This window comes from Gigantopelta aegis, unplaced genomic scaffold (genome assembly GCF_016097555.1).
Source record: "Gigantopelta aegis isolate Gae_Host unplaced genomic scaffold, Gae_host_genome ctg4637_pilon_pilon, whole genome shotgun sequence".
Classification (NCBI taxonomy): domain Eukaryota; kingdom Metazoa; phylum Mollusca; class Gastropoda; order Neomphalida; family Peltospiridae; genus Gigantopelta; species Gigantopelta aegis.
This window is the reverse complement of record NW_024533965.1, coordinates 29,930-55,591: the sequence shown is the minus strand read 5'-3', so window position 1 is coordinate 55,591 and position 25,662 is coordinate 29,930.

The following is a 25,662-nucleotide window of genomic DNA, read 5'->3' as shown; positions in this document are numbered from 1 at the left end:
GTTAGTAATCTTGATAATAATACTACTAATAGTCCACTAATAATAGAAACCTTAGTGCGAAACAGGAAGTATGGCACTAATGACTTATGCATTAATTTAAATAATTATAGGTCTAAACAAAACACAAACAGATGATAAGGTAGTGATTATTAACTAGGTTTTAACATATATTATCAATAGGTTGCTCCTTATGAAAATACCGCTAAAAAAGACAAGAAATATATGTTTTTAACAACTAATCATTATTCAAGTTAAATATTTATAGGAGAAATAAAGTAAATTTTATACTACATTATTAAAACTAATTACTCCTTATAAATACAGGATCATTGGTTATTGGGGAGTGGTAATTTTGGCAATGTCATCAAGCATTACTAAATGAGAGATCGTCGTATTAAACATAATTCACGAAGAACTGAAATGGAAAAAAATCAAGTTTGACAAGAGGCGCCATTATGGGTCAATTCTTCATCCAATGTTCTACAACTGTATGGTGTGTCAGGAAGGAGATTTAAATAGTAGGTAGATTGTCAATGCGTAACATGAATTATATTAATAGATGTTAGTAGTGGAACTAAGAAACAAGGTAATCTTCAACATTTCTTTACACATTAAGACCAAAGTAGACTATTCTTATTATAATATGTATATCTCATAATAGTTACGGCAGAATAAACATCTTGTCAATATGCCAAATAATTGCTCCCATTTTGTCACCAAAATTGCGAAGGAAGAGTTATTTATCTCACGAGGATGTGGTCATCGAGATCTTGCTGCTGAATATTTTATTAACAGAAAAACTACAATGCAAAGTACTGTCAATATATATTAGAAAGCTACCTCAATAAAATTTATAGATTGCGGGGGACCTGGGTAGCGAAGAGATCTTGAGGATGAAGATTATTTGTTGCTTAAGGGAGTATGATTCCAAGTCAATGGAACGGCTCCAGAGGCTCTGAAATATCGAAATATTCTAAGCTGTGAGGTATGGAGCTTTGGATGTGGTCTTTGAGATATGGAGTCTAGGGACATACACCATTTTGGACCAACCACTGCTAATAAAGATGTAAGTTTATTCAACTAAATTGTTAGTTATTAGTTTTAAGTTATACAAGGTGATAAGTAAAGTAGAAAAAGGATAGTCTTCCTGGGCACCTCATGGTTGTTCTAAAACACTCTATTCATATAATATCAGGTTGGTATGTTCTACTGAATAATACTTGATAGAATATTTGTTAGGAATTAGATCCAAAGAAGACGGATTTAATGACAATGTCAGTATTACTACAAAATGATAGAGTTTCTGAATACAAGAGGAAGATCTCCTTATCTCATCCACAAGCTGGAGTACTTGGAGCTAGTCGAAAGCTGGAGAGAACATGTATAAAACACTACAAAAATGTACATTATTATTGTATATGGCACAATAAAAACCACTTTGTATCATTGAGCCACAATATGTTGGGCACATACTTGTGGCGACTACTTGCCAAATGTTTTCTGTACAACATACTTCAAAACAAATGTATTGTTATACAATTTTTTTTTAATAATTTTATTAAGGGGGGACAAAAACTAGGATAATCTATAACTATGAAAACACTAAAAAAAAACGGTAGTATTTTCACTCCACTATTTAGCACTGGTATTGATGTACAAGTGTGGATAACAACCAATGATTTGTATTATAGCTACTAAGCTAGCTAAAATGAAGAGAGAGTTTATGATGATATTCTTGCTAATAAGTAATAAATGATATTGATAGATTGTATTTTTAGTATCTTATGTGTAGAGTGTGCTCAATGTTGTACTGTTGGTGTTCTGAAGTACAAAACATGAAACACTCTACAACAGAAGATAATAAAATCAACTATCTAAAAATCATATTACTTATTTAGCAAGCATATCACAATAAGTCTTCTCTCTTCATGTAGGCTAGGCTTCGGAGCTTTATATACATAATCTTGGGTTTTTATGACAACACTTGTACATCAATACACAGTGCAATAGTTGGAGTGAAATAATCCGTAGTGTTCATATTTTATAGGATAATCATAAGGGTCCACTTAATAAATTTAAAAATGGTATAACAAAGGACATTTGTTTATGAAGTATTGTACATACAAACATTATGGGGGCCAAGTAGTCTGCCAAAAGTATGTGCCAACAATAATTGTGTCAATGGAGAAACAAACAAACAAGTGTTAGTTATGGTGACAATATAAAATAATACATGTACAGGTTTTGTAGTGGTTTATACATGTTCTATCCAGGCTTCTAACTAGCTCCAAGTACTCCGAATTGTGGAGATGAGATAAGAGATCTTCTCTGGTATATCAAGAAGACCTTGATCATTTTGTAGTAATATGACATGAGGTCATTAAATCCAGTCGTCTTGGTGGGATGTGAATTCCTATAACAAATATTCTATCAATTAGTATGTCAGTAGAACATACCACAAGGAATGATTAATGATAGAGGTTTAGAACAACAGGAGGTGGTGGAGACGATTATCCTTTTTCTACTTATTATCACCTTGTATAATTTTTAAAACTAATAACAAACTAGTTGTAAAAACTTACATTCTTTATTAGCAGTGGTTCAAATGGTTTAGGTCAGGACTCCTATCTCATTAAAGGACACACCAAAGCTCCATACATCGACTAGCAGTAGATATTTACGATATGTCAGAGCCTTGGAGCCTACATTGACGGAATCATACTGCCCTAGTAGCAACTATAAGCTTCTATCCTCAAGATCTCCCTTGATCATACCAAAGTCCGCAATCTAAAAAATTTAATTGAGTAGATTTATAATTATATGACCAGTTAACTTTGCATGGTAGTTTTCGTGTAATAATATTTCTAGCAGCAAGATTGCATGAAAAAAATCCTCGTGAGATAAATAAAGATTCCTTCGGAAATTGTTGACAACAGTTAGCAATGTATTTGGATATTGCAAAGATGGTATGTCTGCGTATATTATGAGATATAAATATGATAATAAGAATAGGTCGTATTTGTCTTAATGGGTAAAGAAAAGGTTGAAGGATTTACCTTGTTGCATTAGTTCACTACTAACATCTATTATATAGGTCATGGACAGTAATTTGTGACAATATACCTACATGACATTCCTTCACTGACTACACCATACAGTGTATGACATTAGGATGAGAGAAATTGACCCATAAGGCTGCCTCGTGTTAAGATTGATTTTTTGCCATTTCAGTTGTTGCTTCGTGAGTAAGTTTTAATAGCGGACAGATTCTCATTTAGTAAGGCTTGATGAACATTTCCAAATTACCAGTCCCCAAATAACCAAGGTCCTGTAAGTAGAGTAGTAATAGTTTTAATATGTAGTATACAAGGCACTGTCTCTCCTAAGAATACAATTTAACTTGATATGATTAAGTTGTCATATAGTCTTGTCTTCTTTAGCGGTGATTTCATACGGGCAAACTATTGATAATATAATGTAAAACATTATTAACTTAATCACTACTTATCATATTGTGTGTTGAGTTAGTTAGACCCTATATTATTATAATAAATAATGATAAGTCATTATGTGGCAAGCTATGTGTGGATAGGTTTATATTAATTATTGGACATTAGAGGAGGTATTATCAAGATTACAACGACAACATATAACTAAAATAACGAACACTCATTAAACTATTTCTGAAATTTAAGATTACTTGTAGCCTTTGTCTTCTTTTCTTTTTTTACATATAAAAGCAAAATAATATAAAGAGACTACAATATTAGTAAATAGTGTTAGTAGTATAGTAACTGATGTAATAAACGGCTATAATGGGTAATGCTCTATTATCAACAGTGGTGAAGTAGAGAGTAAATTGAGATTCAAAGTCTGTAATCTGTTTTGTAGGCGAGAGCCAAGTGGTTAGTATTGTAGTTGATATGTTTTGAAGATGAATTGGAATGACTTGGTCGTAGCTTGTAGTGTCTATTAATGGTACATTTGTTTGATAACAGTTGCTTTGAAGGGGAGGTCGTCAAGTTATTCTAATCTATAAACATATGGTATGGTACAGGTCCATGACCATTTTCTGAAATATGAGAGTATCAGTACCCACTATGTTGTAAAACCAACATTACAAGAACTATTGTGGACGATAGATCCAAATAAAAAGTAGTAGGAAAAAGTTTTGACCATTTCGGTATACCAGGGTCACTCCATTTACTGGTAAAAATATGGTTAGACTTACTCCATTTTCCATTACTATTACAAAGATATTCTTAAGACCTAGTGAGGATATAGCCATAATAACTTGATAACGTATACTGATGACTCAGTGTAATGTGTGTTAGCAAGCCATTAAAAACATCGCCAGGATAATTACGGTAGTCGTATGCATTACAGAAGATGGCGCTGTGCGATTCTCCATTGCCTTGACAAGTTACATTAGAGGTCCTGAAAGTACATAATTATTATTGCATGTAAAAATAGACTGTTGATCCAATTCTATTGTCTCCACTAGCATGTCCATTATCAGGATTAGAGATCTTAACTGCCTTCACTTTTGTACATCTGTCTGTATGACTCGATCCAGTACCAAGACAGGTTCTTGTGTTTACCATGTATACATGACCATCTGTGACAATAATAGGACAACAGCTCCATAATGTGTACATAATAAGTATCATTGACAATATAACCATCGCGAAGAGAGGTAGGACCCACAATCAATAGTACTATAGAAGAATTATAAAAGAGGTATTTAATAATTAGAACCAATTAACTTACTACAATAGCTTCAATATGAACAATGATTGCAATATAATATTTGCGTTACCATGTTAAATTATTTGTCTTTCATGACTCTGCAAACAAGTGACAAACTACGTCATTACTATTTGTACAATGACAAGGAGTGGAGTTGAAAGAGTGGATTTAAAATGACCAAACTTAATCCTTTCCTTTTGGTTTCTAAAATTTTATGGTGGTTTTTAATAACACTTTTGTTATTTTAATAGGTAATTATTTATTTTTAATTAATTGTTCTTTAATTAGTTTTCAATCAACTATTTTAAGCTTAGAACTAAATTAATTAAATTTTAAAGTATTTGTTTTTTAATTTATATAATTAATATTTTTTCCCTAGGACCATCACAATAATACTTTAGTATCATTAATATAATTAGCTACAACCAAACAATTTGAATGAAATTAAATTTAATTCCTTAATGTTTTTGGTTTATATCCTCTATTACAAATACTCCCGGGTAAAAGGACAATGCGTTTTTCCGGTTCTTGACTTGGAGGGTCAAAAGGGCTTTTATATTTTGTGTTGTTAATTGAACCCCAAAATTTTAATAAGAAAAGAAACCTTTTTAAACCTTTTCAAAAGTTTAATCCCCCCCGGGAAGGTAAAAAGTTTTACAAATTTGGGTTTCAAATAGGTTTTTCTTTGTGACCATTCCTGGAACTTAATTATTTGAAAGGGTTTTTTCCCATTTTTCCGTACTATTGGAAAACAAAGGGAATGTTTGAAATAATCTTATGCATTTGTTAATTGGATTTTTAATTCAACCTGGTGGGCTTTTTATAAATTGATAACTTTAAACCAAAGGAAAGGTTAGTCGTATAAATTATTTTAAAATTTTTTTTTGAGGTAGGTAAAATTATACCAAATCAAGATCCGCCCAAAGACCATTCCAGTAATAATATAATGTTATGCCTATTAATTTCTTTTAACGGCCCTTGACATTAAATTAAGGCTAATTGAAGGTAATTAAAGGCTTGTTTTTATAATTTTATATTTGTACAGGTTTAACAAATATCTATTAAGAGCAAATACTTTAAATATTTAAAGACCCCCGGGAGGAAAAAAACTTAATGGTTTATAATTACCCAATTAAGAAAATCTGTTAAAAACATACCCGGGTTGGTAAGTATTTATTTTATTATGTGGCATAACCAGGGAAATTTGTTTTGGCATACCAAAATACCGTTTTTCCCCGGAATAAATGGTTATTCCCCTTTGTTCAAATGGTGTATTTCATTCCAATATTCCTGGGGTTCTATAAAGGTACTGTAATGTAACAAATTTAATGGTGGAAATATCTTTTTTATAATAATTTAATTGGAAAACTTTTTGGCAATTTTGAGTTTTGGCTTAAAAGGCAAGTAAGGTGAAAAAAAATTAATTTAATTATGTTTTGAAAAAAGATTCTAATCGATGAAAGAATTCCAAATTTTTACCAAGAAGTTATCCATCATTTTTGGTAAATTGTTTTTTAAACTTTAAATAGTATTGTTATAATTTTATTGGTACGGTTAATAAAATATAATTCCAAAGGAAATTTTCAATTTTTTAAAAACTGTCTTTATAAATTAAAGGAAAAGGGAGTTAAAAACCCACAACCTTAATTTTGTTTGGGCCATACAGCCCAACAATTTTGCAATACAATTTCTTAGTTTATAGGTTTACCACCAGGACAACCAATTCTTACCTTTTATTCCCTTTGTCCAATTGTTTTGAGGTTACTTTTGGAAGGTTTGGTAATAATCTTGTGGGTAGGAACCTTTATTTCCCAATTTTAAAGTTTCGATTATGCAAGTAAGGGAGAAATAATAAGGTCATGAAAATTAAAAAATTTATAATATTGGCAAATTTTTATTTGGCAAAGGGATTTTGAAGATGAAAATTTGGTATTTTTACCAATGGTAATTCCTTTTTAAATAAATTCCGTTAACCCTTAAATGTGTTTTTAAATTCCATGTGTTGGAAATTTGGAAATGGGTTAAAATTTAAATTTGGTCCTTGGAAACATAAAAATTTTGAAAGCTTTCAAATAGTGATTTAAAAAGCACAACTAACAAAACTTTTTCCCAATATTTCTTACCCTGGGAAAAATTTTGAACAAGTTTGCTCTTTCCCCAATTCCGGAAAGTCCCCAAAAACCAAATAATTTTTAATTAATGATTCCATTTTGTAATGTAAAATTCCTTAAAATGAAAAATTTTATTTTAATGTAAATCCGTTTCATTTAATCCCAAAGGACCAAACCTTTTTTTAGGTTTCTTTAAATTGGGTTAATAAAACCATTTGAATTTCCAATTCTTTTGAAACAAGAAAAAGATATCTTCCCCCCCCCCCCCCCCCCCCCCCCTTTTTTCCCCCCCCCCCCCCCCCCCCCCCCCCCCCGGGAAACCCCCCCCCCCCCCAAAAAACCCCCCCCCCCCCCCCCCCCCCCCCAAATTCCCCCCCCCCCCCCCCCCCCCCCCCCCCCCCCCCCCCCCCCCCCCCCCCCCCCCCCCCCCTCTCTCCAAGCTGGAGTACGGAGCTAGTCTAGAAAAGCGGGAGAAAGGTATCAGGATTACAAAGTACCTTACCTGGCTATCCAGCCGTAATTTTAAACCAAATGGGTTCAAATAAAAATTAACACTTCAGGTTTAGTTTTTAATAAACAATAATTATTGGTACCTTGGTAATGAATTTATTATAATTAATAAACATTTCTGAAAGTAATGTGTGGGAATATTTGTTATTGGTTTACAAAATCAAAATAAAGAAAGTTGAAAAGTAAACCAAATGGATTGAATTATTTTTTTTTTATTTAGTCCTTTTAAGGTTATAGGTACAGTCCTTAGAGAAATAAGAGGCGTGGTCATGGCAGTGTGACTCAAGGAGTTACAAAATATCTAATATTTGTAGTTCATGTTTGGATGTTATTTACATTTAAAGGTGGATTTAAACCCTCAACCCTTGGAATCATAATCACAACTGGTTACTTTGGAATGGAGAAGTATTTGGAGGTCATTCTAACTGGTTAACCCTAATAAAAAATGTATACATTATAATTGTGTATTAGGTGGGGACCTGATAATTAAAAGCTGCATTACCGGCATTAAAATGTTGCCATAGTAAAAGATGCTATACCCTTGGAACGGAAGTGGTTTCATGGTCCAATGGCAATGATATATTGGGATATTATTAAAATATGGGTCATTAATACACCTTTTGTAAATATAGCAATCACTCTAGTTTTTGGATTTGGTGTGATGTTTGGGTCAATAAGGTTTATTTTACAGGTTATGAACAGTCCTAAGAAACTAAAGGAGGCGTGGTATGAACAGGTGAATCCTAAGGTTTCAATATAAATGGATTATTTTACTTCAGGTAATTGGGATGTTTATTACATTTAAAGGGGTGATTGGGTCCGAGAAGTTTATTATGGCATTTTACCACAAGTAAGATGATAAATTGTCTTTATTTCTTTGGCACATGGGATAATTTGTTAGGTATTTATATTACAAATATTTATACTTATTAATAATTATATAATTTTGTAATTTTAAGGTTTTATTGGAGGAAGGACCAATCGTTGGAAATACCAATATTTAATACAAGTTATTATATTACAAATTATAGGCATATTTATTATATTGTACGGCACCTTCAACTGTTATAAGGGAGAGAGAAAGGTTTATAGTTGTATGTGATAGATTATGTTCCTATGTTTTTATAGATCGGACTATTTCTTTATTAACCAAATGCACTAGGAAATATATTCCTTAAAACTAGTGGTTAAATTTGATTTGCTGGTCAATCCCTCTCTTAAACCATTTGGGTCCATTAAATACTCTTCCAACAATGGAACTGATGAAATAGTTGCTTGTTAAAAGGATTACAATATTTTTAGAAGAAGCTGTAAAAGGACGATTAGTACCTTTAATCCTTCTAAATACCAGTTTTGCAATATTGGTTATTTTAATTTTTGGTGGACTAGACTCGCGTATTAGCAGCTTTAAACTGGATCGGGTTAGATAAATATTATTGTTATGATAATATTGTAATCTGACATTATGTGATTCTTGATCCTGAAGAAGAAATTGATCATAAATGTTCCTTTGACAAAGTAAAAACAAATGATAAAGTGAAGTAAATAACAAATTTAAAAAATATGTTTTTTAATTGGTAGTTTTTGAAGTTCCTGATGATTACAGCTTTAACAAACATTAAGTGAACTAAATCCAGCTAGAAAGGAACTTGTTTTAGTATGTCCTTATAATTTTTATTATATACTAACATTGTTATTTAAGGAGGACAGATGAAGTAGTTAGTATGAAGGTAATTTAAATATTAAATTTTACTATTAATTTTTAAATTTTTATAGAAATTACACATTATAAATTGTATATATTCCTTAACTACGGTTAGATGATAGTTTGGATGGGCTATGTGGTTTTCGCTAGAGGTCAAGGATCATATCAGGAGATAACCTTAACAATTTCAGGAAAAGAAGATACAGTTTTATTTGTAGTCTATTATAATAATTAAGAATATTGGTTAGTTGGAGTTGGTGCTGATGAACATTTACGGATTGCTCGACATCGTTAAATACAATTATACAAAATTGAATTAATATAAAATTTATAATTATTATTTTAGATTAAAAGGAATTGATTTTTTTTGTCTGGAAGTAGAAAACCTGTATTAAAAGAATATCAATCCGGAATTTAGGGAGAGTAAGGATTAGTATTATATTTTTATATATTGTAAAAAATGATTAAGCTAAAAAAATGTATTTTATTGAAGTGGGAATGATGAGATATTGGTAAACTTTAGTTTTTCATTATTAACCACAATTAAACAAGTCATGTAACCAAATTATTTGATTTATGAGATAAATTTATTATTTGACCAAGAATTTCAGGGAATGCAGGTCCGGATGGGGTGGAGTGCCTATAATTAATGGATTATATTAGGGCCGCCAACCTAAATATAAAACCTTGCTCTTTAGAATGTCAAAATTTGATACTACCAAGTTGGATGGCATGTGTACCAAATTGAACTATCAATTGTTCAAAAAAATTCAATTTATTTGAAAAATTATAATTATATTTTATTAGTGTATTGCTGATCACACAAAGAAGGTTTTTTCCTATTTGGATGAAACAAGTAAGTTTTTCCCTCAATGTTTTACCAATGCAATAAAAGTTAAGATACTTGATTAATAAATCTTACTATATTTTGGAAATGGCAATTTAGTTTACCACTGGACAAGGTGAGAAAGTGGTTGCTAAAGTCGCCTATTCTGGTTGTTACATCGCTGCAGGATTACCAAAACAGCTATTCAATTTGGCTCAAGGTGTCTAGTTTTATCTGGTTAACATAATAAAGGGAAGTTTGATACTAGTAAGGATTTAATACAAATTAAAAGTAATTTACCAAAAGTTTCCCTTCTCTAAACTTTTTTAAAAAGTGACAAACACCCATTGGTTGTATCAATACACCCCTACAATAACTCTATTATAAAAATAATAAATTATAATTATTGATACTACCTTTAGGATATGCTGTTTCTTTGGACTAACACATTTTAATAAAAGTCAATATTACAATTGGTTTGGTAAATCTAATTTAGTATTCAATAAATATAATATTATATAAATACAATTGGTATTAACATAACTTTAATTTGACCATTTTAAGTTAAAGTTTAGTCCTATTATTATTCCAACCAAACCTAAATAATCTCTTAACATTCAATATGTAGTGAGTTAGTAAATAGTTTATTATAATTATTAAATTATATAATATTTATTCCCTTAAAACAATCTCCAAGGATAACTACAGGTAAGTCGTATGCAACAGAAGATGGGCTGGCCATTCTCCATTTCTTGACAATTACATTACAGGTCCAACAAGTACATTTATATTGCCTGTAAAAAATAGACTGTGATCCAATTCATTGTCCTTTTAGCCCGTCCCTTATCAGGATTAGAATCTTACTGGCCACTTTCACTTTTGTACTCTTGAAGTTGGGAGTTTCTTTTACCCACGTTATTCATGTTTTTAAGAAAAAATTATTTAGCTTTAGAAAGGTGATAATAATTCTGAAAAAAGTACCAGAAAATTTTGGGCCAAACCTTCACACCTGTATGAAATAGGCGTGACTTTTTTTTGCCTAGTTTTCTAAGCCGATAAGGCCTTTTGGCCGAAACGTTCTGTATTTTTTTAAAATATTATACTTATAAACTCAAATAATCTTTTTCCTTTGGGTCATCTTGGTCTTATACCCAGGTACCAGTAGCAACAGGTTTCTTTAGTATTACCATTTATTAATAAACCATTTTAAAAATAATGGACAACCAGCTCCATAATTGTGTCCCATAATAACTTCATTACAATAAACCATCACGAAGAGAAGGTAAAGGAACCACAAATAGTATTAAGAATAAATTCAAAAGAAGGTTAATAATTATAACAAATTAACTTAGGACAATAGCTTCCAATAAACAATTTTGATTTGAATATAATTATTTGCTGTTTACTGTTAATTATTTGTTTTAATGACTCCTTAACAATATACACGAGTGTCAACATGATTGTATTGGAGGGTACAAAACGAAGTATTTTTATAGTGTTCTTACGTGACTGTGGCAATAGCACACTCATACAACTGATGTAAGTCAGAGAGATGGAATGCTTCTTACAGATCGTAGTGCTTTTGTGCAGTATTAGTTTTGTCATACAGTCACGGGACAGGCTGTGTGTTTAGGAGACAGTCTGTCCAACAGTTGGCCTTTAGGTTGTACAGATATGGACTATTTCCAATCTTCGATGACCAATAACTTGGATGCTGAAGAATAAGCTCATTTGACTATGCTGGTATAAAACCAAATGGTTAATTAATAATCAATGTTTCATTTGAAAGATCTATATGGAGAACAAGGGGAGGATGTTATGAGGGTAAGTCATTAGTATGTCATCTTTAGTTGTAAGCTCTGTTGAATAGATCCAATAACATTAAATTATATTGTACAAGTATTATATAAAGTTATAGTACAGCTTCAGTATGTCACTTAGTGGTAGTGCTGGTGTGAGATCTGGGACAACATCACTGGTACAACATTCTTTGTAATGTATGGTGATGTAGTCGGGAAGATTATGGAAAATCGGTAATGACTTTGTCACTCTAATTGGATTTGTGGTCAGCAGACTATGTATAAATAGTAATATGTCCAGTCTATTATTGTTCTCAATCTAATAAGTCCCAACGACGTATTAAGAGTTAGAGCTAATGTGGTAAGTTAAAGAAGTGTTTTTATAAGAATATGTGACATGATTGCAAAAAGGGACCACTTCTGTCACAACATTGTGACCTGATTTGTGAAAAAACACATAACAAACATAACAATAAACGTTTGCATAAGAGAATAGTTACGGCATATGTATAAACTGTATATATAACAAAACTGAGCTTTTTAAGATGTTTTAACAGTAGTTTGTCAAAGTCAGGTACAAAATGTTTTGAAGAAGTGGTCCCTTTTGGAAATCAGGTCACATATATTATATTTTGTCTAGTACCATCATCTATCCGTATTACTAGTAATACATTAAATAGTAACGGAGCTACACAGTAGGATGGAAATACTACTAGTACTACATTAAATAGAAGGAGCTACACCAGTTAGTGATGGAGTTATACTGTACTACATTAAAATAGTAACGAGATACACCAGTTAGTGATGGAGTTTACTACTAGTACTACATTAAATACTAACGGAGCGACACCGGAGGATGGAGTAGTTACACTAGTACTAGTACAACGGGTACACCATTGTGGATGGAGTTCCTACTAGTACTACATAAAATAGTAACGGAGCTAACCGTTAGTGATGGAGTACTACTAGTTACTAATAAATAGTAACGGAGCTAACCAGTTAGTGATGGAGTTACTTACTAGTACTACATTAAATAGAAACGGAGCTACACAGTTATGATGGAGTTAATATAGTATACATTCAAATAATAACGGGAGCGAACACAGGGGAGTGATGGAGTTAACTTGTACTAGCAGAAATATACAGAGCTCACCAGTTAGTGATGGATTACATCAACACAACAGTGGAGGAAGTACATTTAATATTTAATGTTGTTTATATTCTCTATTATAGCTAATCTCGTACTAATAATGAGAAATAGATGTGGTGTTGTAGTGACTTTACGTGTAGTACATAGTGGCATAACACTGTTGTTATTGTGATATATTGTTATATACGAAAAAAGAAACAGTATATTTAACCTATTACATACAGTATTGATAAGCACCCTAGGTAAATAAATGTTAGTACAACTTTGTTCATAATAGGTTTCTAGTGAACATTCCTGAATATATGGAACAGGTGGGTGTACATTAAACGTGCTAATGTGAACAACACTGAAGATGGAAAACCATCTAGTGCATTATAATGATTTATATATCAACGGTGTGGCTTTTTTATAGTTGATGGATGTGACAAAGGACACCAGAAGTAGATAATAAAAATATATGATATTATGTTTGCTTAGAGTATTAAAGTATAAACATAATCAGATCAGCCAAAGACCCAGCTTCAGTAGGCCCATGGGTCAGGAATGTTATGCCTACTCAGTTCTTGGTGGGGAAGGTATAGGTGATATTATAAACTATTGAAAAGGTATTATACCAGATATTCAGTGGTTATAATTGTTATAGGAGTTGTACAGGCTTTACCTGAAGGATGATACTAATTCAAAGGACAAGACGGTTCAATATTTAGACTGCAGGAAAAGTGGATGAGTTATATACCCAATAAAGAAAAAGTCATGGGTACAAACATGCCCACAAGATTGCCATAGAGTATGTAATTATATATGTGTGACATAACCAGCCACAGGTGTGTCCTAAGCCAATACCTGTAGTCCTCTATATGGTCTGTCCACGTCACATGTGTTATCATAGCAATATCTGGAGTCCTTATATGGTACTGTCCACTTCCAATGTATTAATATGTTACTAATATGGAAGTGTTACTAATAACGGTTATAGGTTGAGGAGACACTTGTAGGTCAATTGGTGAAGTTCTCGAGCTTCTATGGCATTGTAAGTGAGAAGAAGATCATTGACTTTGCAGTGAAGTTTGAAAAAGATGCGACTAATGAAGAAAGAATCAAATTTTACAAGATGGCAGCTATCATGGGCCCAGTTGTGTAATGCTAGTGTGTAAAAACTCATGGTATTGTTGTAATTTGGTTATGTAAAGTAATAAAGCTAAATTCAGTTAAACTTTAAATGATGTTTTAAATAAGACTATGTTAAGTTCTGGAAATATGGAAAAATTGGAGCTTAAAACCATCTATATCTTGTCTCAAAGTAAAATTCATCCATAAGATACTGAAAAGACATGTTTCATTCTTTTATAGTGATTACCACAGACACAAGTCTAGTTATTAAACTTTTGCGGCAAAATCGTTTAGGTAGACTTACTGTCTGGGAAAGGATAAGATGTGTACATCGAGATCTTGCTGCTGAAATATCCGAATTCTAAAGAAAAGATATGCAAGGTCAGAGGAGAATAGTCATAAACAGTGTTATGAATATTTATATAGATTGCTGATTTGGTAGTAAGAGATTAGAAGATAAAATTTTATTTTCACAGGTGGGAAGTCCTGTTAAATGACAGCTCCGACGCAGCACATTCTCATGTTACCAACAGCAGATGATGTGTGGAGTTGGATGTGTATGTATGAAATATGGAGTGTGGGACAAAGCCATTTTGAAGCTTTCTCAAATACTGCTGGGAGTGTAAAAGTTCCAACTAACAAACTATCTATCATTACTTACTTATTTGACCCTTGAAAACAGCAATGTTATCGTATTCACACCTCTCCAGATGTCCCCAAATTAATTTATAAGGTATGATGACGTGTGGTATGTACATTAAACCTGGATATGACATATTTATTTAATGTTATTATCAGGAATTCAGATTCCCAAAGAAAGACCTGGTTTTCATGATTATCATGTTAACGTTATACAAAATGTCAGAGTCTTTGATATACAGAGAAAGAGATCTCATCTAATCCACAGTGGAGGACCTAGGAGTAGTCTGAGCTGGGAGAGAACAGGTATTCAGGACGTACAAAGTACCACCATGAGCTATCAGGAGGCCAGAGTGAAATATTAGAACCAATGAAGTTCAAATATAACATTAAATTAAGTTATTACTTGGTTTTTAATAACATACTGTGGTAATGAGATTATTATAATTAATAAATAAATTCTGAAGTAAGGGTGAAAATATTTGTTAGTGTTTATAACAATTGTTGTTTATTATAATATATTGTATTGTTGTTTTAAGATAAATAAAGAAACAGGTGAAAGGAGTAAACAATGATTGAATTATTTGTTATTTATGAGGCCTTTACCGGTGATAGTACAGTCCTAGAGAAAACTAAAAGAAGGCGTGGTCATGCAGTGTGATCTCTAAGAGTTACAATATCATAAATGATATTTGTAGTTATGTAATTGGATGGGGTATTACATTTAAGAGGTTAATTTAACTCCTCAACCACTGAATTGATAATCACAATGGTTATTTGGAATGGAGAAGTAATTGGATGAGGTCTTCTATACTGTATAAATAATATAAAAATGTATACAATAATGTTGTATTAGGGAGGGGACAAAGATAATGCTTAAGAGCTGTATTGTACAGGATTAACTGTTGCCTAGTAACACTGATGTATACTTGGAACGTAAGTGGTATTCTGCCATGCAATAATATATGGGAGGTATTATTAAGGAATAGGTTAGATTGATTCCAACCATTGATATAAGCAATCTACTCATAGTCTGGATTATGGATGTATTGGGTCGTAGAAGTTTATTATAAGTATAGATAAGTCTGAGAAACTAAAGAGGCGTGGTAATACAGTGTGATGTCTAAGAGTACAAATATCATAGTGATATTGTAGAACAATCAGTAAAGGGGATGTGTAGTAATTTAAGAGGTGATCGGGTCGTAGAAGTTTATTATGGCATTTTACCCACAAAGCTAAGATGTGTAATGGCTTTATCTTTGTTGGTAAATGTGATTGATTTGGTATGTGAGCTTTTTTCCAGATCTCCATAATATTATATACATTATTATATATTAGATAGTATATTCTTATAATTATTAGGAGTATTGGAGATTGAAGTAACAAGGCGTGGAATATACAATATTTAATACAAAGGTATATATTTCAATAGATAGTCATGTTTATTATATTGTACAGGACATCTTCACTGTATCATGATCGAGAGAAAGGTATAGTTGTATGTTATAGATCTGTTCTAATGTTTTATAATACTGGACTATTCTTCATACCAAATGGACAGAGGCCATTATCATATTAACAACTATGTGAAGTGATATTGATGGCAATCTCTCTCTGTTACCATTTGGTCCATTAAATACTACTTCCCAAACAGTGGAATCGATGAAATAGTGCTAATTTAAGAGATTACTGGACTTTTAGAAGGGAAAAAAGAGGCTGTTAAAAGATGGCTAGTACTTCCAAATCCTTCTTATACCAGTGGTCCAATATGGTGATTTTATTTTCTGGTGGACTAGACTCGGCAGTATTAGCAGCATTAACTGATCAGTAGATAATCTATAGTGTTATGAAAGTTTGTATTGACCTTAGGTAAGAGTATGGATCCTACAGAAGAAATTGATTCTGATTAAGGTGGCTTTTGATCAAAGTTAAAACAAATATAAAGTGAAGTAAACTAACAAATATTAAATATATAGGTTATTTTTTATGGTAGTTTTGTAAGTTCCTGATCATATATTACAGCTTACAAACATTAAGTGAACTAAATCCAACTAGAAAATGGAACTTAGTTTAGTATGTCCTTATAATATTTGATTATATGAGGTAATATTCTTAGGTAATGTAGGACATGATGAAGTGTGGATGAGGTAATTAGAAATATAATCACAGGGGAAAGTAAACAGTAAATTAGATTCAAAGTCTGTTAATATTGTTTGTTTGGTGAGAGCCAAGGTGGTTAGTTTGATATTGTTGAAGGTGAATATGAATTACTTGGTCTTAATTGGTAGTTCTATAAACTGGTTACATTTGTTTTGATGAACAGTGTGTTGAAGTGGATGTCTTCCAAGTACTTCATCTGATAAACAACTTGGTATTTTTAGTGGTCCATTGACCATTTTCTGAACATATGATAGTACAGTACATGTTGTAACCAAAAATTAACAAGAATATGTGACAGAGATCAAAATAAAAGTTAGTATGAAGTTTATGTTGAATTTTTCTTGGTCTCCCAGGATCACTACATATTTACTGGGAAACATACTGGTAGACCGTACTCCATTTTCCTTACTATTACAAATGATAGTACTAAGACAGGAGGATATAGCCTATTATAACATTGATAGTATTACTGATGAATTCAGTGTAACTGTGCTGTTAGAAAATCATTAACAAACATCTCCAGGATAACTACAGGTAAGTTGTATGTATACAAAGTGGCGCGGTCCTTTTCCATTGCTGACAAGTACATTACTAGGTCCGCAAGTACATAATTATTTTGCGTAAAATAGGACTGGTGATCCAATTCTATTGTCTCATAGCACGTCCATCAGGATAGAGATCTTACTGCACTTCACGTTTGTACATCTGGTTCGTGTATGACTCCAGTAATCCAGTCGCAAGACAGGTTCTGTAGTTTTACCTGTATTACATGACCATCTTTACACTAATAGATGGAACAGATCCATAATGTGTCCATAATACACTACATTGGCACAATATAACCATCACCGAAGAGAGGTAAGGAACCACAATCAATAGTATCTATAGAATAAATTAATAAAAGAGGATTTAATAATTATAACCAATTAAGTACGGACAATAGTTCAATATGAACAATTGATTTGCAAGATAATTATTTTACTGTCCGAAGCTGTTGAACCTTAACATATAATAATAAATTTCAAACATAATGATTAAGTATATTTTATCTTTAGTATCAATTTGACAGATTCTTCGGGCCCCATATGCCCACCATACACATAAGACTTGGTAGTATAGGATCATAATAGTGTAGATTGATGATGTTACTATTACCAGAACAAGTTAATGGTAACTGAAGATGAAGATTACCATCCTGCTATTGTATATATTGGAGTTAACTTAGTCTAAAAGATGCCTGCATTAAATACAGCCCGGACTAAAGGTCCAAGACATGTTAAAAATATACCACTAGTGTCACATGCTGGTCATGGAGGGTTACAAACGAAGATTTTTATAGTGGGTTACGTGACTGTGGGTCATTAAGAGCAGCCACCCAATATTATTGTAAGAGTGATGGGTGTTACAGCTTCGTGGGCTTTGTTAGTATAGTGTGTCTCAGTCAGTGGAAGAGCTGTAGTAGGAGGGCAGTCAGTACAACAGTGGTGATTTAGAAGTTACAGAATATGGACTATTTCTCAATCGTGCTGATCTCAATAACTTGTATGCTGGAAGACTAGTATTTGACTAGACTGGTTAAAAACAAGGTTTTGGAAAAAGACATTTCATTTGAAATCTATTAAGGGAGTACAACAAAATGGAGATGTTATGAGAGAGTAGTATTCGAATGTCATATTATTAGTTGTTAGTCTCTGTTAGATATTCAGATCCAAGAACAGTGCAATGATGCTGTACAAGGGTATTAGATAAAGTTGTAGTACACTTCTAGTTACTTGTCATTAGGTAATATAGTGTTGTAATCTATTACAACTACTGTACAACAAGTCTTTAATGTATTGATGTAGCGGATATATATGACAAATTTTAATGACTCCGTTGTCACTCTATTGTAATGGTTCAGGACACACATGTAATAATAGTAATACTGTATGTCGATGAATTGTTCTCAATCTAATCAAGTCCAATCGACTATGAAGAGTTTAAGCTAATGTAGGTAATAAAGGAATTGTTTTATAATAAGATATTATATTGTTTACTAGTACCATATACTATCCGTACTACTAGTAGACATTAAATACTAACGGAGCTAACAGTTAGTGAGGAGTTACTACTGCTACTAAATTAAATTACTAACGGAGTTACACCAGTTAGTGATGGAGTTACTATAGTACACAGTAATACTAACGGACGCGACACCAGTAGTGATGGAGGACTACTAGTATACATGTTTTAACTACTAACTGAGCTACAACAGTTAGTGATGGAGTTACTACTAGTACTACATTAAATACTAACGGAGCTACCACAGGTGTGAGGAATAACTATAGTATACATAAATACTAAAGGAGCTACACCAAAAGTTGAGGAAGTCAGTTCATATTTAAATTGTGGGTTTAATCTATTCTTAGGTAATACGTTATAAGTAATGGAGCAATAGCTGCTGGGGTTGTGGGACTTTACTGTAGTGAGTGGCTTTAACAATTGTTGTATTGTGATAATGGGTTAATATAAGGAAAAAAGACAACAGTATTATTAACATACAAACAGATTGATAAACCATGGTAAATAAAAATGTATTACTACTTGTGTATAATAGGTTTCTTAGTCCATGTGAACATTCCTGAATTTATGACAGGTGTGTACATAAAAGGGTGCTAATGTGACAACACCTTGAATGATGGAACACTATCTTATGAATTGATAATAGATTTAATAATAAATTGGTGTGGCATTTTCTTAGTTGATGGATATGAAAACAAAGGACACCAGTAGATAGGATAATAAAATATATTTATATTATGTTTTCTTAGAGTATTAAAAGTAATAACATACTCAGAACAGCCAAAGACCCACCTTCCAGAGCCCCTGGTGATCAGAAGTATGACTACGCATTCTTGGTGGTTGAAGGGACCGTGGACTATTAAAACTATTAGAACAGGGATTATTAGAGATATTCAGTTGTTCTAATATGATTGTGTACAGGTTTAATCTGAAGATGATACTAATTAAAGGCAAAGACTGTTCTTCAATATTTAAGACCTGCCGGCAAAAGCTGATGAGTTATATACCAATTAAAGAAAAGTCATGTACAAACATTACCCAGATGCCATAGAGGAAGTAATATAATATAGTGGCATACCACCTGTGTTGTAAGCCAATACAGGTAGTCCTCTATATGTACGTCCATCGGTCACATGTGTTATCATATCAATACCTGTAGTTCTCATATAATGGTACTGCCCATCTGTTCACCATGTATTACTAGTACTTAAATGGAGTTTTAATAATAACGTTATAGGTGGAGGGACACTTGGATCAGGTCAATTGTGAAGTTTATGAGCTATGGCATGAAGTGAGAGAAGAATGAATTGACGTGCAGTGAAAGTGTTGAAAAAAGATGCTACTCATGATAACGAATCAATTTTTAAAGGCAGCTAGCATGGGCCAGTCTTTGTAATGTAGTGGGTTAAAAACTTCATGGGATTGTAGAATTATGGTAATGGTAAGTAATACATATAAATTGTTACTTTAAAGGTGTTTTTAACTTAGCCTATGTTGTTCTGGGAAAAGTAGCGAAAAGGAGACCTAAAACCATCTTATCTCTTTGTCTTCAAAGTAAAGCATCCAGAAGATCCTGAAATGGACATTTAATTAATTTTTATAGTGGTTACCACCCAGACACAAGTATACTTTTATTTAAACTTTGTCGGCAAATATGTTTTTAGGTATGACTTACTTGTCTGGGAAAAGGATTGTACATCGAGATCTTATGCTAGAAAAATCTAATTTCTAAAGAAAAGATATGCAAGGTCAGAGGAGACTAGTAATAAAGTTTTTATGAATTTTTATATAGATTGCTGTGTTGGTATGCAAGAGGATTTAGAAGATGAAAATTATTTATTTTTCAATGTGGGAGATTCCTGTTAAATGGACAGCTCCTGAGAGACATATCGTGTTTACTCAACAGCAGTGATTGTGGAGTTGGAGTGGTTATGTTATGAATATGGGTTGGGACATAAGCCCATTTGAAGCTTCTTTCAAATACTGCTGTGAGTTAGTAAAGCTACAATAAAGATAGCTAAATTACTTAACTTAGACCCTTGTAAAATAGCAATTGGTTACCGTTTCCACCACCTCCAGGATGTCCCAAATATTATAAGTTAATGACTCACATATGGTATGAATTATTAACCTTGATATGAAATATTTTCTTTAATGTATTATCCAGGAGGAATTCAGAGCCAAAGAAACGACCTGGTTTTCATGTTAGTTAATGACTACAAAAATGATCGAGTCTCGTGTATACCAGGAGAAGAGATATCTCATTCATCCACAAGCTGGAAGTATAGGCGCTAGTCTAGAAGCTGGAGAGGAACATGTCAGGACGCAAGTACCTACCGAGCTCTCACGAGACAGTGGGAATATTTAGAAACAAATGGAGTTGAAATAAACATTTAAAAGTCAGTATTACTGTTTTTAATAAACATAATGGTTGTACATTGGTAATGAATATTATTATATAAATAAACTATTCCTGAAGTAATGTGTGATATTGTTATTGTTTTACAAAATATCAGAATAAAGAAACAGTGAAAGAGTAACAATGATGGATTAATTGTTATTATTGAGTCGTTACAGGTTTAGGTAAGTCTAGAGAAACTAAAGAGGCGTGGGTCAAGAAAGCCAGTGTGATCTCAAGTTAACAATATCCAGAGGAGATTGTTAGTTCATGTAATGGATGTGTATTAAATTTAAGAGGTGATTAAATCCTAAACCACTGATTGAGAATCAGAATGGTTACTTTGGAATGGAGAAGTATTTGGGGGGCATCATACGGTATACACATAATATAAATATGTATACATTAGATTTTGTTTTTTTTTTTTGTTGTTATGTAGATTAGGTAGGGGGGACCTTTCATGAGAATGATTCAAGAGCTGTATTTAGGCATACATGTTGCCTAGTAACAATGATGATATACTTGGAAGTTTAAGTGGTATTTCAGGGCATGGTCAATGAATATTGGGAGGGTTATTATTATATAATATGGTCTATTATATATCAGCCATTTTGTATTATAGCAAGTACTCATAGTTATGGATGGTCGTGATGTATGGGGTCGTAGAAGTTATATGATTTACAACAAGATAATGAGGATATAATGCTTATCTTCTGTTGGCACATGGTGATTTTGATTATGTGGAGCTCATATCTCCATAATATTATATAACTTATTCTATACTATAGGTATATTAGTATAAAGTTAGGATTATTGGAGTGAAATACCATCTGTTGGAAGATCCTAATATTTAATACAAGGTATATATTTCAATATATAGTCATATTTATTATATTGTACAGGACCTCTTCACTGTTTCCATGGAGAGAGAAACGTATAGTAAGTTGTATGTGTTATACATTATGTTCTAATGTGTAAGATATGGACTATTCTTATACCAAATGCACCGAACATTATACATCTTAACAACTAGTGTAAGTTGATATTGCTGTCAATCTCTCTCGTACATTGGTCCATTAAAGACTCGTCCCAACAAGTGGAATTGATGGAAATATTTGCTAATGTTAAGAGATTACTAGTACTTTTGAGAAGCTCCGTAATTGTCTGTCATAACTATATGACAAGATAACCATCACGAAGAGAAGGTGAAGGAACCACAATCAATAGGATCTATAGAATACATAATAAAGGAGGTATTAATATTATAACCAATTAAACTTAATGACACCAATAGATTAAAATGAACAATTTATTGCAAAATCTTATTGCTGACATGTTAAATTATTTGTATTTTATGGAACTTTCCTGACACAAAGTGACAAATCCTCCATTATACTTTGTCCAATGACAAGGAGTGGATGAAAGAGTGAGCCTTTAACAAAAGGCACCAACACACTTCCTGTTTGACTGGTAATGGGTAAATGATAAGAAGATTTTTGAGTGGTGTTTAATAGATCGATCATCGATTATTTTCTAATATTGAAGATAATTATTGTAATTTTTTTGAATTAATATTCTTACTATTATTATATGTTGATTTGACATAAACCACAATAGGTTCCTAGTGTTATGAACGTAAACATATAATAAAAATTCATAATTTATTATAGGTTTACTTAGGATATGACAGTTCTTCGGGCTCCCATGTGCCCATCATTACACCATAAGTTTGATAGGTTATGGATCAATAGTGAATATGATAGCTGATACAGTACCAGGAACAGTTAATGGTAACTAAGATTAAGATTACATCTGCTATGTATAATTGGAGTCACTTCAGTTAAAGGACTCCATTAAATACTCAGCCCGGCTAAATGTCCACGACAGCCTCCCCCCTCCCAAAAATATACACGAGTGTCAACTATGATTGAATTGGAGGGTACAAAACGAAGATTGTGAGAGTGTTGAGTTGATTGTGGTGCCAATAAGCACACCCCCACAACTTATTGTAAGTTCAATGAAGGATGACTGCTTGTGTTACAAGCTCGTAGTGCTTTGTTCTGTAAGTTATAATACAGTCAGGGGCAGAGCGTAGGTAGGATACAGTCAGTAAACAGTGGTACTCGGAGTTCGGAATAGGACTATTTCTAATCTTGATGATCCAATATAGTGTATTGATGAGCATAAGCCCTCATTTGAATATGCCTGGTATCAAAAAAAAATGGTTTAGAAATAATCAATTTTCATTTGAAAGATCGATATGAGACAACAAAACTGGAGCTGTTTATGAGAGGAGTAGTAATTCCGCTAGGTCATTGTTGTTTGTAGTCTCTGGTTAGATACAGATCCAATAACGTGAATGATGCTGTACAGGATTATATAATGTAGTACATCTTCTAGTACTGTCACTTAGGTAAATGGTGTAATTGAGATCTGGTCAACAATTATGGTCAACACTTTTGTATGTAATGGTGATGTAGTCGGAATATATATGGACAACATGTTAATGACTTCGTCACTCTAATGCAGTGGTTTAGACACACTATGTATAATAATAATAATGTCATGTCTATTAAGGGTTCTCAATCTAATCAAGTCTCAATCGACGTATTAAGAGTTAGAGTATGTAGGTAAGTAAAGGAACTGTTTTTATAAAACTATATTAGATTTTTACTAGAATAAATATCAGTATACTAGCTAATGAAATACTAAGGAGCAACACCAGTTAGTGTGGTGTTACTAACTAGTTACTACATAAATTACGAACGGAGATACACCAGTTAGGTGATGGAGTACTAAGTACTAATTAAATATAACGGAGGAAGCTATACGAGTTTAGTGATGGAGTTATATAGTACTACATTAAAATACAACGGGCTACACCATTATGGAGGAGTTACTACTGTATACATTAAATACTAAAGAGATAAACCAGTAGTGATGAAGTTTACATCAATACACCAACAGGGAGGATAGACATGTTATTGATTAATGTTTTGTTTACTTCTCATATTTATTAGGTAATACTCGTTAGTACTAGGGAGCAATAGCTGCTGGTGTTGTGGACTTACTTGTATCGAATGGCTATAACAATGTTGTTATGGGGGTAATGGTGTTAATTACAGAAAAAGAAACAGATCATATAACACTACAAAACAGTATTAAAAACCCTAGGTAAGTAAAATGTATTAAACTTTGTTCTTATAGGTTTTAGTGAACATTCCTGAATATATGGAATACAGGTGGTGTACATATAAGTGCTATGTGAACAACATTGATAGGGTGGAAACACTATCTTTAATTGGCTAAGGATTATATAATAAACATGGTGTGGGCATTTCTATAGTTGATGAGTGACAAAGGACACCAGTAAGTAGATAATAAAAGTTTAATTATGTTTTCTTCGAGTATTATAAAACGTACGAAAATAATCAGAAAGCCAAAAGGGACCCACTTCCAGTAGCCCCTGGTGATCCAGAATGGATCCTACTCATTTCTGGGGTGACGGGAGGGACTATAATAAACTATTAGAAAAGGTCTTATTACGATATTCTGTTGTTTAATATTATATGTGTAAGCTTAACTGAAGATGATCTAATCAAAGAAAATTACTGTTCAATATCTAAGAACTTGCAGGAAAAGTATATACCCAATTACAAAAAATCATGTTAACATACACAAATGCCATAGAGTCAAGTAATTATAATATATGTGGAATACCAGCACAGGTGTTGTCCATACCAATACTGTAGGCCTCCTTATGGTATGTTCCATGTATTTAATATTGTTGTAATAATATGGGTGTTACTAATAATGGTTATAGGTTAAGGAGAAACTGGATCAGGTCAGTTGGTGAAGGTATCGAGCTCTATGGCATGTAAGTGAGAAGAAGATCATTGAAGTTGCAGTTGAAAGTTTGAAAAAAGATGTACTAATGATGAAAGAATCAAATTTTACAAGAGAGGCTATCATGGGCCGTTGTAATGCTGGGTTAAAACTTCATTGGTATTGTTAGTTATGGAATGTAGAATAAAATAAATTCCAGTTAACTGTAAATGATGCTTTAAATATAGCTAGGTTTATTCTGGAAATTATGGAAAAGGGAGACCTTAAAAACCCCATGTGATCTCTTGTCTTCAAAGAGTATATTAAGCATCCATTATAAGCTATGAAAATGAAGTTTCATATTTTATAGTGATTTACACAGACCCAAATCTACTTTTATTAAACTTTTGTCGCAAATATGTTTATGTACTACTACTTGATCTGGGAAGTATTTGTACATCGAGATCTTGCTGCTAGAAATATCCTAATTTACTAAAGAAAAGATATGCAAGGTCGAGAGAACTAGTAATACACTTTATCACCCTTATTTCTATAGATTCGCTGATTTTGTATGTCAAGAGATTTAGAAGATGAAAATTATTATTTTAACACTGGTGGG